At 53.0% G+C, this 20452-nt stretch overlaps 1 protein-coding gene across 2 annotated transcripts in view; it reads right to left on the minus strand.

Annotated features, from left to right (window-relative positions):
- The window catches only part of Cd82 (CD82 molecule), a 45268-nt gene extending 27524 nt beyond the window's left edge, over positions 1 to 17744 (minus strand). Inside the window, exon 1 of one of the 2 annotated variants that reach the window (XM_052183054.1) lies at positions 17605 to 17744. The gene's annotated coding sequence lies outside the window, so the exon portion shown is untranslated. Of the gene's footprint in view, positions 1 to 2790; positions 2887 to 17604 lie in introns of those variants that run through there. The other variant, XM_052183055.1, reaches the window with a different exon arrangement.
- Between the last annotated feature and the right edge of the window lie 2708 nt (positions 17745 to 20452).

The raw sequence follows: 20452 nt of genomic DNA on the forward strand, positions 1-20452 counted from the left end.
TCAGTGAGGCCAGGCATGAGTGTCACCTTAAGGCATCGGGCATCTGGAGGCTGGAAGTCTGGCAGCCACGGCAGGTAAGCGTGGCCTGTCACACATGGAGAGAGAAAAACTGCCCGACTTCAAGGCTCTGGAGACCACCTGGCCTGGCCTGGCCTGGCCCAGCGGGCTGGCATGTGACAAATCTCCAGCCTCTGGACTTTGCCCTGATCATTCATAGAAGGAGGCTGCTTGTCCTCTCCTGTGTTGTAACCTTCTGTGACGGTGACTTGGGGACTGCTGGATTCTTGACCTCACACTATCTCATTTTCGATCTCTGCTTGTACTTTCGGTTTGTTGTTACTGTTGTTGAAATCAGAAAGGGAGAAACAAGCAAACAAACACACGTTACTCTGGCAACAGGAGAAGCGCAGGCCGTGAAGCAGCCTGGGAGTTCAAGGTTCCCTGGAGGCCTCTGGGAGCCCTGCTCTGCTTCCTAGCTGCTGTGTGACCTCCGTTAGCCAAGGGCTCTGAGCCCTCACAGGCCTCGCCTCCAGCCCAGCGGGGCTGGTGGGAGCCTGCCCATCGGACTGCCGGAGCACGAGGGAACAGCAGCCAGAGCCTGGACACAAGCTGCTGCCCCCCTCCCGCACCCCACATTTTAGTCACAGGATTTCAAAGTCCAGTCACATGACTCTATGAGCTGGATGGACAGGTTCTCACTCTCTGGCACCTCCACTCTGTAGCTAGGAGCTTTAGCCTGTCATCCTGCCGTCACCCACAATTTCTCATTGAAGCTCCATAACGAATTCTTAGATAAAGCACTGTCCCCATTGAGTAGACGGAAAAACTGAGGCTCGGAAGCCCAATGACTTGCCTAAAACCAATCCCGTAACTAACCAGCGTTCTTTCTTTACCTCATGCTAAGTAACACTTCGTTGAAGTCACCCAACCAACCTTCCTCACCAGGCTACCCCCAGACCCTTACTGTCCTGACCCAGCTTTGAAGATGTGACTCTTGGCTTCCTGTCAGGGAGGGGGATCAGATCCTCCTGTCCTGGCCAGGGTCTCCCTTCTATTTGGATAATGTGGCTTATATAGGTTTCCCTTCTTACATTTTGCTCTGAAATCCAAGTGGCATGACTAGAGGGCCATTGACTGAAGAGAGGCCGCCTTGTAAGAAGTACCAGGCCGGAAAGCACAGATGCTGGCGCCAGCCTCCCCACCTGCCCCAGGCACCAAAGGAAGCTGACCATGCCGAGCTCCCATTGTTCTGCAGCTCCCACACTCGGATGCACTGTGCTATGGATACCCCAGACACATTACTTCAGCCTCCATCTCTGAGTGAAGAGACTGAGGCCCAGATGTTGTGACTGTTGAGGTGTGTGCTGGGGGCTGGCCTGGTTAAAGTAACCAGTGCTCTGGGCGGCTTCAGACCCTGATGAATGGGGCGCAGGGTTCACATTTGTCTGCCACATTGGGATGTGCAAACTGCTGGGCTTGGCCTGAAGCGTCCAGCCCAGGGCTCTGCCCCATCTCAACCTAACTGTTGAAAATCAAATAGGAAGCTGTAAGTCTCCAGGACCAGCTATTCAGAAGTCACAGATTCTGGGCCTCATATCAGGACCTAGATTCCCAGGACACGTCTCAGGAAGCAGCTACCTTTTAAGAACCTCTCTTCACCCCAGAAAACCAGGTCATAGTGTGAATTCCCATTTGAGAGAGACCTTAATTATAGTCTCACTACTCAGAGCTGTGTGACCTTTGACACACAGCTTGCCCACTCTGGGCTTCAGTGCTCTCTGTAAAGTGGACTAACTCAATGTCCAAGAAGAATCCAGTCCTGACTTGCTGACATCTGAGGCCTCATGAACTCTAGGAAGTCCCTTGGTCCCTCAAGAGATGGGACAGGCCTGGGGTTCCTGTAGACTGGCCCAGAAACATCATGGTCACTAAGTCCTTAAAATGGGGTCTGGCAAAGGGCAGAATGAGGGACAGAGGGAATATGCTCACTCCCCCTCACCCAACCCCCAAACCTAAACAGGACAATGGGGGCTCTGGAGGGAGGCAGGCAGCACTTGTCCTGTCACTTAGGGACAGTGGCCTAGCTCCAGTGGGCCTTAAGACTCTGACTCTGCAGCCCAAGGCCCTGCACACTTTATGATGGGAAGTCAAGATGGCAGGGGTAAGCGGCCCCTGAACCTCTAGATTCTGGGCAGATGGAAGTGGTGCCTGGTATCTTCAGGGCAATGGCACAGTGCCTCGCAGTTCCTGCCTGTCCTGTCTGGGACACATGGGGCTTGCTAAAATCCCAGCAGAAAGGCTCAGAGGTGAAAGGCTCAGGGGCCCAAAGGCATTGAGGTTCCCTCAGGGGAACCCCAAGTGACTTCCATCCCGAGCCCCTGGAGTCTACCAAGACCCCACTGTGGGCTAGCCTCAAGCTGCACACGGGACACCGATGGGCGGAACTCCTCCTTGCTCACAGCAGCTCACAGGACAATGACCCATTAAGGAACAGGCTGTGCCTTTGTCCCAGCGGCCCTGCTCCCTCTGAAGGACAGCTGGGCTGTGGGAACACAGTCTGCGGTGTAACTGACCACAGGAGTGGGGGTGGGCTCCTGCAGTTATCCTTGATGGAGACACCCCCTCCCCGCCTGAAACAACTGGCAGATTGTACCCCAAGGGCTGATCCAGACCCCTGTGCTAACAGCCATGCTTCCTGGCCAGCAGAAACTCTTTTTTCACAGTAAGTAAGTAAAATAACCCAACCAAGGCCAAGCCTAGTTAGGGCTGCAGCGCTGGCCCCAAACCTACCCAGCGGACGATACAATGGACGCTGTGAGGTCTGTGGAAGAGATCCGCTCACCCATGCATATGGCTGGCAAACTCTCTGGGTCAGGGCCAGGGTTCCTAAGACAGAAACCGGGCGTGGGCCCTGAATGAGTGATTAGGGGGAGGGAGGGGACTGTAATCAGGGATCCCACATGGCAACAGCCAACAGGCCCAGGCAGCTCCACTGTCCCCTCCCCAGGCTGAGCTCAGGAGAGAGAGGGGACATACAACTACAAGGCTACTTCTTGCAGGCAGCCCTCCCAGACCCCTCCAGCATAGCCCTGCACCTCCACAAGGGTTCAGACAGGCACAGACCCACTCCTTCTGCACTTACCAAGTGCTACTTATTTTTTAAGACAGGTTCTCATGATCTGAGCCCTGCCGTCTTCAAACTCACTCTGTAGCCAAGGATAACCTTGAACTTCTGATCCTTCATTTTCTATGTGCCAGGATTTCAAGCATGTGCTACCAACCTGGCATATAAGGTGCTTGGGACCGTACCAAGACTCCATGCACACTATGAGACAACTAGGCCACATCACCAGACCCTGTGACTTACTTTCCTGAATCTCGGCTTCCGCCCCTGAAAATGGCCCAGACTTCCTGCTTTCCTTCCCTTTAAGAGGCAAACGTTTGGCCTGTTGGGTCGGGACACAGGGTGAACAGCACCATACACAGGGAACTGGGGTGACTGATGTATACTACTTTAGAGAGGATCTTACTGACATCTAACTCCAAGCTCTAGCCCAGGCTGGGAGAAGAGGAGAGAATGGAGCCCACTCACCTGCTCCCCTCCCCCTGCAGCTCCTGCATGCCTGCCTAGGGTCATGAGCATCCTCCACTCCTTGTCTCTGGGACCACCTCTCTGGCAACCCCCAACCGAGCCTGTGAACGCATGGGTCCACAGCCACCTCACAGCAGATACCTCAGACGCCAGCAGGCATCGGCTGTCTGCAGAGTGGGCACTAGAGAGGCAGTGGCCCAAGACTCTATGGGCAGCGGGCTGCACCTTCTGAGGCCTGGATGAGGGCTGTGCCCCGCCCCCAACCCCAGCAAGCAGCGACAACTGACACAGCACAATTGGCTGTTAAGGCACAAAAACATTGGCTGAGGAAGCTAGTACTTTCTGGACTTCCCCACTGGGACGCCCCTAGGGCTTTTGGGTTCTGTGGGACAGCTGAGGTACAAGGGCAGGAGACTTATCAGGGTGGCTGTAGGGTTAGCCAGGAGAGCTGGACACAAACACTCGGCTCACACAGGAACAGAGGAGTCACCACTGGGGAATAACAAGAAAAGTGCAAGGTAGTGAGGGAGACAGGTGAGGAAGGGAGAATGTGGAAGGGAGAGGGTGGGGGAGAAGACAGACAGACGTCAAGGTGACAAGAGCCTCCTCTGTCAGACTTGAGGTACTCCCTGGTCCCTGCAGGTATCCTTGTGGGAAAGTGTGCAAATCTCAGGCCCTGTTTGTCTACCAGGAGTCAGACCCCAGGCCTTGCGTTTGCACTTGTACTATGTCTAAACAGGGCCTGTGTCCCCTAAGGGCTTCGTGCCCCTCTGGCTCTGCTCTGCTCTGCTCTCCCCATGACTACCAGCAGCAGCTACCTGCCTCCCCAGCTCGTCTCCCCTCTCCTGGCTGTACCCCCTCCAGACTCCCGAGAAGTCCTCTGGGCTCAGCTGCACAGACAGGGTAGAGGGGAGCCTAGCCACCAACCACTCCCAAAATTAGGAGAGACAAACAGCGAGAAGGACCATGTTGGGGGTTCAGGAAGTTAAGCCTGAGCCTTGTTAGATAGCCTAGGCTAGTCTCAGACTTGTGGCAATCCTCCTGCCTCAGCCTTCCAGGTGCTGGGGTTCCAAGCTTGTGCCACTCTGCCTGTCTGGGAGAAGGAGCCCAGGGCCAGCCAGCAGCAGGCGAAGTCACAGCAACACCAAGTCCCACAGAGCCTTTGGACTCCCTTCCAAACTGAACCATCAGGACCCGAGGGAGGAAGAAAATACCAGAAACCACTTGTGGTCACTTGTGGTCCCAAACCTCAATTTACCAACGTGTGACACATCTATCAAACTCCCAAGGCTGGAGGGAGTCTGGGCCTTCTCCATCACATCCCTGCATGGTAAGATTGTTCTGTCCTCACAAGACCATGGCTTCTCTCCTGCCCTCGTGGGAGGGCGGGCCAGGCCTCTGGGATACAGAGCCTAGATTAGGCTTGAGGTAGTGTGATGGTGAAGCTGGTAGGTCCTGGCTGTGGAGAAAGCCCCCTTGCTGTCAGGGTGGTCGTGCTTGCTCCTGCCGTAACAAAGTCTGGGCAGCAGCGAAGGGATCCATATACTAAAGACTAGCAATACTAATGGACAAGAACGCTTCCTGTCAGCGTGAGAATCCCTCCACTTAGGACTGGAAACAGGCCTGTGAGGTCAGAACCCAGTCTAACTCACTCCCAGGTTAGAACTGGCAACACCTACACACAAGTGTAGTGCTAGCATTCACCTTGCCCGTCTGTCCCTATCCTGGCCCCAGTACCAGCAAAAAGTACCCTGTCCTAGGGTGGACGCAGGGTGGGGAGCCCCTGGTGTTTCCAGTCAGCCTGGACAACTCAGGGGTGGTTAGTATTCACCTCCCCCCCCCCCCCACACACACATACCAGGGGCCTGCAAGTCAGCGTGGGAAAGCATCCTCTTCCTTGAAAGATAAGCGATCACTCAAGGTTAAGACTTGAGAGTCACAAGTCTGAAGCTGACAGTTCCTGGAGCACAAAGACCCAACCAACTACTCTGAGCCCCAGGCCCTGGCCCAACATCTGCTCTGAAACGGTGCTCAGGCCTGGCTAGGGAGGCCACTTAGGCCACCACGTAGCGAGGCTGGTCTTGTTGCCAGCTACACACGCTTGGGATTAGAAGTTTATGTCATCATGCCTGGTGAGGAGGAGACAGTCAGTTGTCAGCCTACAGCAGGGACATTCTAACACGACCAGGTCCTAAGCTGTGGACTCTCCTCCGCTGGCTCCCTCGGCTTTCAGGGCCCTAGGGCGGAAGAACAGGAACCAGTTGGACCAGCTGCTTGGTCAGAGAAACAAGTTTTCCTCCAGGGAGGTCAGTGGCCCAGAAGGAAGAGGACAAGAAACGGCAGACATTCAGGCAGAGCAGTAGGCCTCAAAGCCTGATGTGTGAAAGTCTGCAAAATCCCATTCGCAGGACACACAGGTTCTATGAAAAACCAGGGGTGCAGGGTGCCCAGAATCCCGGCCCTCCCCTGCCCCCACCCGGATCTCACATGATGGGGCTGGAGGAGACCATCACCTTTCCTCCATACCAGCTCCACACCAAGTGAAGATCCTAGCCTGGTTCTTCATGGGGAGTTAGCTCCCTCACATCCAGGTCCTACCAACTCAGTGCAGAGCACTCTCTGGGGGTGAGGAGAGTTCTCCCATCTTCAGGAAGCAGTGTGGTGGGGGAAGGGCAGGTAGCCAGTGGGGTTGACAGCACAGCTGAGTCCTCCTGAGCCCTGGGATCTGGGCAACTGCTCAGCACCCTGTCACTGTGAGAACAGCCTGTGAAACACCTCACCTCTTTGCCCGCTTCTCAGGGAGCCCGAGGGAGTGTGTGAGAAACTATCTGTGGTCAGCAGCTATAAAGCACAGGGTATCATTATAAGAAAAGGGGAGTGGGTGCCCCGGGGAAGTGTGGGATTGGAGTGTCCAGCCCTGCCCCCTTCAGCTGGTCACCTGAGCAGGCCCTTCCCCTCTTGTCCCTCAGTTTCTTTTTTGAGAAATGGGCACTGATGATCTCTTCCTGGGAGGATGACCTGGTATAAGAATTTCCTGAAAACAGCCCCAGGCAGGCCTGGCTCACACCAGATGCTGACAGAAGCCTAGAGCATCCTGTTCTGCTGCACAAGACAGGCCAGGCTGAGGGAAAGTTTCTGGCTTCTGAGGGAAAGTTCCTGGCTTCCAGGAGCACTTACTGGCTGGGGAACCTGAGAAGTGGACTTAGATCAGGTTACTGGGGAGTCAGCGGGAAGCAGAACAGGGCCCTGCCTTAGGAACAGCACAGAGGCTTTCCCAGTATCACTGGGGGTCTCCCTGGGTAGGAAGTGCTGGGGCAGGAATGGCGGCTTCCCTATCCAGAAGGATTTCAAGGCAGGTGAGGCTGAGGGTGAGGGGCATGACAGGGGCTAAAGTGAGCTGTAAGCTGGTCTTCCGCAGGCCAGCTTCACTGGGAGACCCCACCAGCTCTGTGCAGAGCATTGAGCTCTCTGGGACTGAGGGGAGAGGGCCTGCACCAGAGCCCCAGTTGCTGATCTGTAAAATGAAGGCTCTCCTGTGTATAAAATCACAGTGTCCACGTGGGAGACGGGATGGGAGGGGCAGTCACTGGGTGGCACTGGGTGAACTTTTATTAAACAGGACACAAGCCCCGCCTCCATGCCACCAGGGGCTGCCCTGCAGGAGCTCCTGGATGGCAGGATGGTGGGTTAGAAATGTGTCCGTCTTGTCGGGGGTGTATGCAAGTGCCTGGGTTCAGTCTCCAGGGAGAAAGGGAAAAAAGAAAAGCCAGAAAGAACTGCACATTCTCAGCTCAGTGAGAAGGTTCAGCAAGTGACGGCGCTTGCGGCCAGGCCCATGTGGAGGAAGGAGAGAACAAATTCCCACAACATATCCTGTGACCTCCACACACACCCTCCCAGCCCTCATACACATGCTAACAAACAAATTTTTAAAATGTAATAAAAAATAAAATGCACACTCACAGACCATGTCCCGTCCCAGCCACAGGACACCCTGAAGCAAAGCTCTCCCAAACTTTGCAATGACCGGCATGCTGGCAAGCATACATTGACAACTATTGCTGTGACAACTATTACACCTGTCATGGGCCACCTCCCTCTCCCAAGATGTCCTGTCAGGGACTCACTTCCCAGAGTCCTTGTTTCCAGGAGACAGAAAGAAAGAGTCACCGCAGGGACAGGGCATTAAATAGTAAAGCGATCCCATGATTAGTTAATGATAACACAGGCTCCATGGCTGGGGGTGCTGGGGAGCAGGGTCAAAAGTCACACCGAAGAGGGACCTGCCTGCCTCTTACAGTCTCCGTCTGTCTTTTCCAAACTCAACAAGCTCACCTTCACACACTGCCCTTCCTGTGACCTTGAATCCAGGGACCATCAGACCCAAAGGCCACCTAGAGGATTTCACTACTCTCTCCGTGGTGGTCAGCGGGGCTGAGGACAGAACGCAGGTAAGGGCAAGGTAACCACTTCAGCCTCAGACGTCATTATGAAATATTCAACTGGGCAGGCAGGGGCTCACCAGGGGAGGAAAGCGGCTCTGCTTCTCGCTTCTCACTTCCCAGAGCTGGATGCCAAGCTAGAAGCTCCCTTCGAGGCCTCAGGAAGCAGGGCCAGACTCACAGGAAGTCACTCTGATGCCATAACCCCAATCTGAGGGTGTAAACACTTCTCTTATGGTTTGTTTTTAAAAGCCAACACACCAAATTGTTCACAGTGGTTATCTCTGAGTAAGTATTTCCTTTAAGCATACGGTTCTGTGCAGTGCAATCTTTTCCACAGAACCTCTCTTCAGTAATTAGACAAGTTTTCCATTTTTGTTTTCCATTTGGTTTGGATGGAAACAAAGTTTTTTGGTATATATGTATGTATTTAATTTATTTAGCCACTGCTGTTTGGGGGATGTATAGGTGTGCATGTTGTATCTGTGTGGGTATATGTTCACATGTTTATGAGCACATGTGTAGAAGCCTGCAGTTGAAGTCTGGTGTCTTTCTGGGGTCACTCTCCACTTTATTTACTGAGATAGTTTCTCCCTGAGCCCGGAGTTCCCAATTTCCAGTTAGTCTCCCCATTTCTAGCTAGTCTCCCCACTTCCAGCTAGTCTCCGCCAGGGATCCTGTCTCTGTCTCCGAGTGCTGCGGTTGTAGGCAGCTGCCGCGCCTGCCTGGCTTTTATATGGCTCTTGGGAATCCTCACACTTACAGGGCTTTAGTCACTGAGCCATCTCCTCAGCCCATGCGGTTGTTCTGCCTTGGCTTTTAAGTCGACGCAATCACCCCCACTCCTTTTTAATGTTAGAATAATTACTGGGTTCCTCTCCACACCTGAGTCCAGGCCGGGCTTACGCAATCTGAACACTGACTGAGTCTACAGAGGTTCAACGCCCCAGCTGACCCTTTCCACTTCCCATCAGCCCTAGCAAGCACCTGGAGGCAGCTTAGGGCCGCCCTGCTCAGCTCTCATTTGCTACCGTCACCACACTTGCTAGCTTCTGGCTTCATGCGGGTGAGGTCTTCCTGCACTCGGCCCACCTGGGAGCCAAGGCTGAGACAGTGCCACAGGCAGGCTGGGTGTGATAGGCCGAGCGAGGCAGGTGAGCTTGAGACCAGCCTCATCTACATAAGTCGTCCCAGGACAGCCAGAGCTATGTAGAGAGACCCTGTTTCAACCAACCAACCAACCAATCAATCACTGTGTGCCAAAGAACACTTGGAGTTCTAGGGTCTGGAAGAACACGGTATCGGGAGCTCCTGGTAGTTCTCTGCTTACTGCTGACAATGTACATGAAGGAAAGAACAAGGCACCATGGTGTACTGCCTCCTGGCAAAAATGGGTCTGCTGCTCTACTGTGCCGATGATGGCACAGCAGAGAAACTGCACCTGGGATCTTTTAGACAGACAAGAGCAGAACACACATGTTCCTTACCCTGGCTAGTATACGTGTGCACACACACACACACACACACACACACACAAGCACAGAGACCAGGGTTCAGCGAGGCAGACTGTCTACATGACAGCATGACTCAAGGCCCTAGACACCTACTCACTCGTTCTCTGACTTCAAATGAGTCTGCCCAGTTTCTCTGCCCTCTATAGGGAAGCCTCGGCCATCTCCTTGCAGGCACACTAATGATCCATCTCTTGAGACAGTCAGAGGGAGATGGTTTGCTCCCCATAGCTGCAGAACTGCTAGCTGTTGTTACTATCAACACGTGGTGAATATGAATGCACTAAGTGCTTACTACACACCAGGCATTGTTTTGAAGGGCCGAGCACGCATGTGTGTGGGAACACATACTCTTCTCTCCACTTGTTTCACTGCTGAGGGACCTCTATTGAGTGCGCACTTCTAGCCTTGCCCCCACCCCCGCCCTTCCTCACTCCCTGCCCCAGATCCAAGGGCCCCTTATCTGATGGGCTCCTCTAGGAGACTCACTGGGCTTGCTAGGCCAGGCTCCACCTGGTGCAGGGCCAGGTTGCCTGCAGAAAGCGGCTGTCCAGCTGTGCTCTGCTCTTACCACCTGGTCCTGCAGCCAGGCAGGATCTGGCCAAGTGCTGTGTTCAAACAAATGACGCCAACAATTCCATAACAGACAGAGTGCAAGGCCCTTGCCCCAGATCTGAAGCTAGTCCTGCCGTAGGCTTGCACACCTCTTAAGCTCACTGGGCCTTCACCTGATGCCCTGGTGCAAGCTTTATTAGGCCCATCCCCATTCCACAAGTGAGCATGTTGAGGCTTCGACAGGCAATCAAGCTGCCCCTGTCAGCTGCTGTTGGTGGGTCACAACTTTGCTACCTAAGACACTGTCACATATCTGCTGTTGGTTGCCCAAGCAGGTTGTGACCCAGGCACTCCCAGGGAGTCTCCTGGGCCTTGACAAGCTGATATGTACTTCAAACCAACACTCCACCCCTCCTCTGAAAGCACAGGACTGATTAACAACCAAAGACTCAATGTGACCCTAAGTTCACATAATCCATTTTTCTTCAAATAGGTTTCTTTTATAACATTGTTGTGTGGATGTGTTCCCTTTTCAAATTAAGTATCAAAATAATTTGGGCTTCTTGCATAAAGTTCAGAAAAACAAGGAAACTTTAAAAGGCAAAAAATGTTTCTAATTTCCACATTTGGTTATAGTAATGTGCGTGCGTGCGTGCGTGCGTGCGTGTGTGTGTGTGTGTGTGTGTGTGTATTTACTTGAAGAGTTTATTTAGTTATTTATGTGTATGTGTGTGTGTGTGTATTTACTTGAAGAGTTTATTTAGTTATTTATGTGTCTGAATATTTTGCCTCTCTCTATATAAATGGTGTGTGTGTGTGTGTGTGTGTGTGTGTGTGTGTGATGCCCACAGAAGCCAGAAGAGGATGTCTGAACTCCCTGAACTGGAGTTACAGACAGGTGCAACCTACCTTGTAGGTTCTGGGAACCAAACCCAGGTCCTCTGAGAGAGAAGTGGGTGCTCTTAACTGCAGAGCCAGCTCTCTGGTCCCTGATTGGTGGTTTTCTTCTTGCTATTGTTAGATAGCATCCACCCATCCACCCCATCCATTCATCCATCCATCCATCCATCCATCCATCCACTGTATGCCCTTCTACCATGTAGTTCCTGGGACTTGAACCCATGTCGCCAAGCTAGGATGTGAGCGCCCTTACAGGCCACACTGCCTCAGGATCCTACAGCACATATTTAAACATGTGTTTATCTGCACTGGGCCTGGGTGAGGAGTCGTGGAGAGCAGTGCCTACCATTCTGTGCCTGCAGAGCCTCCTGGCAGCCGCTGGGAACTGACAATCCCCACCTTCCTCCTGGGCTGGCTTGATATGGGGTAAGGCCAGCACCCATATGTCCTCTCCCTGGGAAAAGCCCTGATCTGCCCATGTGCCTGGATGATACAGCCACACACAGCAGCTGCAGGATAACAGTGACAGCTCTGCAGTCCGGGAAGGGCTGTTAACTGTCTGAGGTTTCACAACAGGCCTGAAGGACAAGCTGAAGTACAAACCCAGATGCCTGGACTTGGGGTTCAAAGCAGCCTCAAGGCTCCTGTCTCCCAGGGACTTAAAGCCTGCTTCTTGTCAACAACACTGGCCAGAAGCAGCGGTATGCAGATGGCATGTGTATAGGTGGCCAGGACAGTCAGAATCTTTCACAAACATGAGCTCTTACATCATTGTCAAATAGCACAGTTGTCCCTTGGTACCTGGAAAGGATATCAACTCTGGGGATGCCCAGAGTCCCTGTATGAGCAGTCTGAACAGTACTGTATGAACAGTAGTGTAATGTCTGGACTATCTAAGTACTTCCGGTAGGCTTTGAGTCATCTCTAGTTGTCACTCTGTGTCAATAGGAACTAATGACAGCTCCACAAAGCCTCCCACATGAGTTTCTGCCCCCAAACACAGTAGGTTTACAGCTCCTGACTGCAGATGCAGAACTCCTACCTGCTGGAATGGTTAATCCTAGCTGCCAATGGGGCAGGATCTAGGTCACCTAGGAGACCAGCCTCTGGGTATACCTGGGAGGCATTATCTAGAGTAGGCTAATCAAGGAGAGGAAATGCACCCTGAGCAGGCAGCACCAATCAATGGCCTTGGGTGTCACTGTAGGAAAAGAGAAGCTAGCTGCACACACATCTCCTCACTGTTTCCCAACTATAGCTATAATGTAACCAGTCACCTTAAGCACCTGTCCTCACAGTGGCCCCACTGGCAGACTGTGTCCCTTCAAACCCTGAGCCAAAATACCCCCCCCACACACACACACACACGTTGCTGCTTATCAAGCATTTTATCTTTGCAGTGAGAAAATAATGGATGCACTGTGGACAAGGAGAGCCAACTCTGTGGCCATCCCTGTCACAGGAACTGACACTGGCACTAGGGAGTACAGACGCTTGCCCAATGCTGCATTCAGCTGGTAAGCAGCAGCAGTGGCAAGCATCCTGGGGAAGTTTGATTCCAGTCTGGCTTTGCCCAGGGTCCCTGTGCTCCCTAGGGGCTTGGGAGCACACACTGCTGAAGTAAAGAAATCAGCCGGAGGTCCTCTCCCTGCCCCAGGTTCCTCAAGAGTCCCATACCAGAGCTAGGATCTAAACCCAGGCCCAAATGTCCACCCTTCACTCCCCCACCCCCCAACCCCTGTCCAGAGATTGCAGGTCCAGAACTTGGGGCTGCTCCATGGCAGGACTCCTAGCTCAACAAGGAAGTTGCAGCACAGGCCAAGAGTCGGGGTGGCACTTTCCACAGTGCCCTGGTGGCCTGTGGCTAATGCCTGGCCTAGGCATCCTGGAGGGCACTTCTCCTCCCCCAACCCAAGACCCACACACAGTAGCTGCCAGCTGCTTCCGGAAGGTGCCGTTGGCTGAGTAAGGGTTCACTCTGTGCGGGGTACAGAGGTCTCTCACTAGGGCTGCGACTGGAGGAAGTCCTTGTTCCCCTCTCTGTAGAGCAAAGGCTCATGGGGAAGCAGAGCCCTGTATGAACCATGAAAGCCCAGGCAGCCTACTTCTCTCCTGGTGCAGGTTTTAGGCCCTGCTTGCCTAATGTGTGGTCTCTCAAAGGAATCACCAAGGATCTCACAAGGAGCTAAATCCAACTGAGACACTCCCCCACTACCACCAAAAAAAAACCCAAAAAACCTTTATTCAATTAGCTGTCATTTCCTGAGTGTCTACTGTAGGTCAAGATACATAAATGGACAAGGTAGTCCCTGCCCAGGAGGCCTCTTTTTTACCACAAACCAGCAGGACCAAAGGGAAGTTAAGTCATGTGGGGGGGGGGAACCCAGGTAGAAGAGCCCAGAAGCACCTAACACTTAGAAACAGCCAGTGCCATGACCATCTATCTCATGTATCCAGAGTGGAGGGGCACGGAAGGCAGGGCAGAGGGCACCCTGAGGAAATGTCTCTGGTGGAGCTGGAGCAAACCAGCCAGGTGCAGACCCTAAGCACAGTTCTCAGCCACTGAGCATCTGCCCTGTCTGTCTGTGCTGGGTATGAAGTGCTGCTTCCCATGCAAGTGTCTGCGGTATCTGGCACCATCCCACAAAGCCATAACCACCGTCACTACCATTTTCCCGATTCACAAATAGTCTCACAAACAGTTACAGAGCTAGGAAATGAAACTCTAGAGTGCAATGTTGGGATGCATGCCATACTATGTGCTGGCCCATGTGCCATACTATGTGTTCAAGCTCCACTGGGCAGAATAAAGGGACAGAATAGGAAAGAGCACAACTGCTCACACTAAGGGCAGTGCTTGGCCCCCGGCTGCGCTCCCGGTGTGCGAGCATGAACACCAAGGAAAGACAGGTTAGCAGCAGAGCCAGGAAGGGACTCCTAGAGAGAAGAGGGAACTTATCTGTGTTCACACAGTGGACAACATCAGAGCTGGACTTTGTGACAAGACCAGAACGCAGGCCTCTGATCCTCTCAGCTGCTTCTACGTGCCTGTCCTGTATGTCTGTCATCTGCTAACAGGAAACACGCTGTGGTGTAGGGGAATCCCAGGAGTGAGTCAGGAGTAAGTCAACCGGACAAATCCCAGCAGGACCCTGCGGGGCACTGGCTTAGGGGTTGACTCCCCTCAGGAAGGCAGCGTCAGTGGCTGAGGGGAGGAGAGGAGCAACACAGACCACTAGGCCCTGTTTACCTCTGGGCTTTCCCTTCTGGCTTCTCAGACCCAGGCTGGCTCTTTCCTGCTAAGATTAAACAGTTCACAACCCCATCCTGTCCCACAGAGAGGTCCAGGCTGAGCAGCCTGGGTTCTACCCACCCTTTCCACCAGCAGCTCTTGCAAAGCCAAGTCCTGGCTGTTTGATGCTACTGATTATATGACTACAACCCAGCTTCCCACAGAGGAAGTGGGCATAATGGTTTAGAGCAGAGGCCTAGGCTAACCAGCATACAGGAGAACCAGCATTCCTCAGACCCTTTAAATCCATAACAATGCGCAGGGCTTACTTAGGCTGCTGGGTCAGATGCCACACCCCCAACCCAATGTATGAGGATCTGACCCTGTTTGGCCTTCAAGGGAAAATGGGTGGGTCCCCAAGGTGGAGGGAGTTGCCAGCCAGTGGGAACTTCCACTTCTGAAACTAGGGGCTCTCCTGCTTGTCAAACTTTAGAGTAGCCTTGGGGAACCAAAATCTACCCCTTGTGGGAATCTTGTGCCCAAATGACTGATCCTTCACTCCTGCCTTTTCTGGGCTCAACAGGGAAGTCTGGGTACTTTTCCTTCCCATCCTGATCAGATACTCACTGCTAACTGGCACAGGCTCCCTGACTCGGCCCAGACTCCACCCCTTCGTGGGTGAACATAAGGCGTTCTTGGAGACCACATCCTGTCACTTAACAGCTTTTGCCTTCCCTGTGACTACCACCCACTTTGTGTGGTCACCTTCTGATCCCTGACTGTGCCCCACAGGCAGGGCATAGCTGGCTTCCACCACTCTTGGCTGTTTGTCATTCCTAACCTGTGGTCAGTCTCCTCTCACCAAAAGTCCCTTAACTTCCTAGGTCCTCTGCCCTTGCTTGCATATCTAGCACACGCAGTGTTGAGCTCTGTTCCACTCCCCTGCCCTAAAATCTTCAAGGCTCCTTGCTTCCCAAGACACAAGCCTTTGCTTTTCTCATTGGCATTCAGAGCCCTTCTGGGGTTCATCCTTCCAACCATTTCTACTTTAATACTCAGAGAGCCCAGCCTCCGCTAGACCAGTGGTTCTCCATCTGTAGACTGTGACCCCTCAGGAAGGAGGAACTCCAGAAGGGTCCATGGCCATTGGAAAATACAGATATTTACAATACAATTACCAATAGTAGAATTGCAGTTACAAATAAGCAGCAAAAATCATTTAATGGTCAAAGATCACCACAACATGAGGAGTTGTATTAAAAAGTTGCAGCCAACTTTAGGAAGGTTGGGAACAACTGAGCTAGGCCAACAGCCAGCCATTTCTCAAGAACGCCATCAACAAGCTGACCTTGCCTTTGAGCATCTTCCTCTGTCCAAATAAACCTTCTGGCCCACCTTTCTGGTCCAAAGGCCCCTCGTATCCTTTCTTCAAATATCTTGTGTCACATTCCCTGACTCAAGCCCCTTCCCAGATGCTGAGTGACTGAAGGGTATGGGCCCATCATTGTGCCATTGCTTGACATGTCATGTCACAGAATGGGAGTGGTGGTGGAATGAGTCCATACACACCAGGCGTAGTTGGCACTGAATGTCTCCTTCTCCTCACGGTGCTCCCTCCTCACTGCAGCAAATCCTCATCTAATGCCACCGAAAAGATGGCATCCATGGAGCAGGCGGTGTGTGGGTCAAAGATTAGTCAGGACAGGGGAAACCAGGCAGAATGTCCTGCTCAACTCTAAACCTCCTCCCTGCTGCCCACTCTGGTTCTCCAGAGTCTCCTCACAGATTCTGTGCCCCCTCCACACACACACACACACACACACACACACACACACACACACACAGTCTTTTCCACATGGCCCAGACTTCAGCCAAGCTTTCCAGAGCACTTTCCAGCTGACTCTTTAGCAGGGGCTCATCTCCCCAGAGAATGCAAGGCTTGCACATGGAGCACACCTTCCATGCCTTCTGTGCCCTACCCTGCTCACGCAGACTGTGTGCCCTTCCTACCCTAAACTGAGCTTGTCTCAAAACTGCCCACACCAGCCACTAAAACCTCACAGACTACTGGGACTTCCCCTGAGCTAGCCCAGGCTGTGAGAGAACCTCTCCAGGAGGGGGACAGGTTGGGGAGCCTCACAGCACCTCTGGATGAGGTAATGCTAGGCCCCTGTGAGGATGGACTCATTAAGCAGGATATTGGGGTGGTCGTTTAAATTCAATACCCATCATCCCCAAGCAATGCTTTGGCCTCAGGCCCTCTTCTGTCCAGGTAACATACTTTCTGACCCACAAAAGAAGAAGATGATGTTGATGGCTGGTGTTGGTTTCTGACTCTGATGAGGTCAGGGATGGGACAGCTGCAGTTACCCACAAGCCCTCCAAACCAAGCCAAACCCCAAAGATGGGTTGATTTCCCAGAAGGAAGACAGCACAGCACCTGTCCACTGACATCACAGGAGCTTTTAAGTGAGGCTTCTGGGCACCCAATGTCCTGTCAGGCATGGTATACACAGTTTGACTTAATTCTTGCTACTACTGTTAGGCCATTGTTTCCCCAAGTTACAGATGAGGAAATTAAGGTTTGGAGAGGAGTAGAATCCAATTAAGCTGAATCCCAAGGCCTAAATCCTTGGCATAGCCAGGACCCAGGACCCAGGACCCAGGACCCCCCATCAGAAGTGGAGCCCCTTCTGCACAAATACCTAATCCCCAGCACAGCAAGGATTGGGCTTGGCTAGATTCTGAGCACGTTTTGAAGGGTTTCCCCTTCTTTTCCCCATGCACCCCAAAAGAGAGTTGCTTCTTCTGCCATCCCCCCAGGTGCCTCTTCCAAACCAGCTCACCTGGAAAAATTTGGCTAGGTTTCCACCCTAAGTCCATCCAGTTCAGTGGTGCGCAAAGAACTTGGAAAGAGGAAAAGAATGGAAACCTCCCGGTTTTGGAGTTCCTTCCAATAACCCAGGGCAACTTAAATCGTTTCTCTCAGGGGCGTTTTGAGGAAGTCGCTGAGGTCTAGCTACACAGTCTGAAAGCGAGTGTACTCAGGCATACCACTGAGCCTGTCACCTGTTAGCTCTCACATTCCGCTCGGAAGCTCATCTCAATCAACTTCCTCCTTCTGGAACCCGAGGAGCTCTGGACAAGGGGCAGGGACAGGCCCGGGGCCACAGGGCTGGTGTGACGCAGCCAGAACCAGGGAGTTCGTGACTCGGAGGTGAATGATCCTTCTCAGCTACTAACTGCTCTAGTCTGTGTTACCTTTGGCCAAGCGGGCCCCACGGGGCTTGGCGGAATGTGTCCTGCTTGGAAGCCCGGGCAAAGCTAAGTTTGCTTCCGATTACCCTGTCCCCTCCCCCTGGCTTCTCTTACCTGCTGCCTGGGTTCTGGCTACGCGCTTTAAGTCCGGCGTCTTCAGCTGGCGCCCCAACCCGAGTCTGACTGCTCGGCTTGGCTCTAACCCTCCGTTTTCCCAGCCACCCCCTCCTGAAGTCAGTCCTGAAGCTCAACGGCCTTGTCAGGCCACGCCCCCAACACCACGCCCTCGACACGCCCCCTACGCTGCTCCTCTCTGGGCCCTGCGGGAGGTAGCACCGGCTCCGCCCACCACAGCCTCCTGGGTCAATCAAACGGCCACACCCCTTAGCACAGCACTGTGCTGTCCTTTGCCAACACTCCAGCTTTGCCTCCCGCTCTGCAGCCCGGCTCCAGGCAGGACCCTTTCCAGCCCACTACAGTTTAGAGGCGAGGCCACTTACACGCCTTGCTCCGCCTGCTTTGGGCTTCTAGGGGATAAGGCCGACCTGGGACCCCAAATCTCTGCCGCTCCAGTCTCTTCCAGCCTTGCGGAATCTCACCCCCTGAGGTCTCCCTCATCCTTCCCACCTTCCCACTTCCCAACTAGGCCGGTGGCAGACCTCCGAAGCCCTCCCGTTCACCCCTTTGCCTCCATCACTTTCCCTAGGGGCTCACCCCTCGGCCTGCAATTGGGAGGCAACTCCTCGGCTCCGCCCCTCCCCGGGGATTCTGGCTCCTCCCTGATCCTGTTCCCCTTAGCAACCTGGCTCAGGCTATAGGCCTGCCCCCCCCCCCCAACGCTGGCATTCTAAGGCGTATCCTGGTGCAACCTGAGAATGGCGTGGGAGCCTTCCAAGACCAGGTCTCCACGTGGAGGCGGCTGGAGCCAAGCACTTTCTGAAAATACTAATAACAGCTACCAGAGGTTGAACTTTTGCTCGAAGACAGGCTGAAAGCCCAGAGTTGTTAAAACCCAGATCTTCAGTTCCTACCAATCCCGGTCTAAGTTTCTTGTGCCCATTTTACAGATGCACAGCCCAAGCTTTAGAGAGGGGAAGGCGTGGGCTGGAGTCTAACAGCAGAGTCGTTCCTGAACCATTCCAACGTCTCGATTCATACTTGTGCTTGTCCTAGCTTGTCTGGATTTGGGTCCTTGAAGAAGTGGCCCAGGCCAGCCAGCTGTGGTACAGCAGGCCAGCCAGCTGTGGTACAGCAGACTGGTGAGGGTGTAGCAGGAGGCCAGAGGGCCTGAGCTCCATGGCTGGCGTCTTCCTTGAGAAGCTGGGCTGCCATAGATCTCCAGATGTCTGCACACACCACCCTGCACTTCAGACTGTGGACCAGCCTCAGGCAGATTACCAGGTTAACAACCAGCGCCATTAACCTGTGAGCTGCCAGAGTTCTTTAGCAACACATTATCTCACTGGCTTAGCAGAGCAAGCCACTGAGGGGAGGGTGCAAATGAGCTTGCTTTGCAGGTGGAGCATTGGATGCAAATGTGGCCCAGTGGTTCTCAAAGCTGTTCTCACCCTAGACATGCCACCACTGCCTGGGAACCTGCTAGGATCATGTTTGGGGTTTGAGGCACCCCAGAAACAACTCAGTGGGAAACTGCAGTTGTTTGTTTTCACAAGGGCCCCAAGGGATTCTGAGTCTGCTTTGAGGTTGAGAGCCACTGTTTGGCAGAGGTGAAGATGGTCCGGTAGGCTGAGACTCACTCATGGGACCTAGGTAGACCTACCTGGCGACTGAGTTACCCAGGGCAAGATAAGGTAGTTAGAATGAGCCTTTAAGAAGGGACTCACAAAACCAAACCAAAACAGACAAAAAAACCACATAACCTAATAAAATCATATTGTTGGTTTATGTGAGAGAGAGAGAGAGAGAGAGAGAGAGAGAGAGAGAGAGAGGGAGAAGGAGAGAGAGAGAGAGTGTGTGTGAGAGAGAGAGAACATGAGAAAGAGCCCAACATGGTGGCGCACACCTGTAATCCCAGCACTCTGGGAGGCAGAGGCAGTTGGATTTCTGAGTTTGAGGCCAGCCTGGTCTACAGAGTGAGCTCCAGGACAGCCAGGGCTACACAGAGAAACCCTGTCTCAGAAAAAAAAAAAAAAAAAAAAAAGTTTGAGACCAGCCTTGGCTAAACATCAAGTTTGAGGCCAACTTGCATGAAAAGAAAACAAAAACAAACAGAAAGACTAATAGCGAAAACATTTTGAGTGTGGCCACTGAAAAGAACATTTTTATTTACCTATGGTTTTTGCTATTTTTTGAGACAGGGTCTCATGTAGCCCAGGCTGTCCTGTATTTCCTGCTGCTGCTCCTCCAACTTCTTGAGTGTGGAGATAAGAAGAAACGGCATTTACCAAGAACTCAGTCTAGAGAGGGGACTAAGCCTGGGATGATGGTAGAAACAGAAGTCCCTGTACTTGGAAGGTAAAGGTGGGAAGATCAGGAGTTCAAGGTCACCCTCGAAATTGGGTTTTCCACCAACGCAATATAGGCCAGACTGGACCAGATTAAAATAGATAAAGGTTTCTCCTAGGTGGGCTCACCTGTCCCAAGGAAGAGGGCCAGGGAAATCAAGAGGCAGGGCTCATGCAAGGGGCTTTCATAGGTCTTAGGCAAGGGATGCTGACCTGTCAGCTAGGAGCTGGGATCATGCCCATATATGGTCGAAAACTGAGCTCTTGGGTGGATTGCCAGAAATGCAGAGCTGAGGGGTGATAAATTAGGCCAGAGTTTTCTCTGAGCAGGTGGGGTTGAGGGAGGGAGAGGTGAGGCCGGGGTGAGCAGGGGTTCCTACCACTCACTCAGCGACAGGACGGTCCCAGGCCACTCCAAAAATAGGTAATGAATTTATCAAACAGTTTATAGACTAAGCTTAGGAAACAGGCTAGAGAGATGGCTCACGGGACAGGAG

Source organism: Apodemus sylvaticus, chromosome 5 (assembly GCF_947179515.1).
Source record: "Apodemus sylvaticus chromosome 5, mApoSyl1.1, whole genome shotgun sequence".
Classification (NCBI taxonomy): Eukaryota; Metazoa; Chordata; class Mammalia; order Rodentia; family Muridae; genus Apodemus; species Apodemus sylvaticus.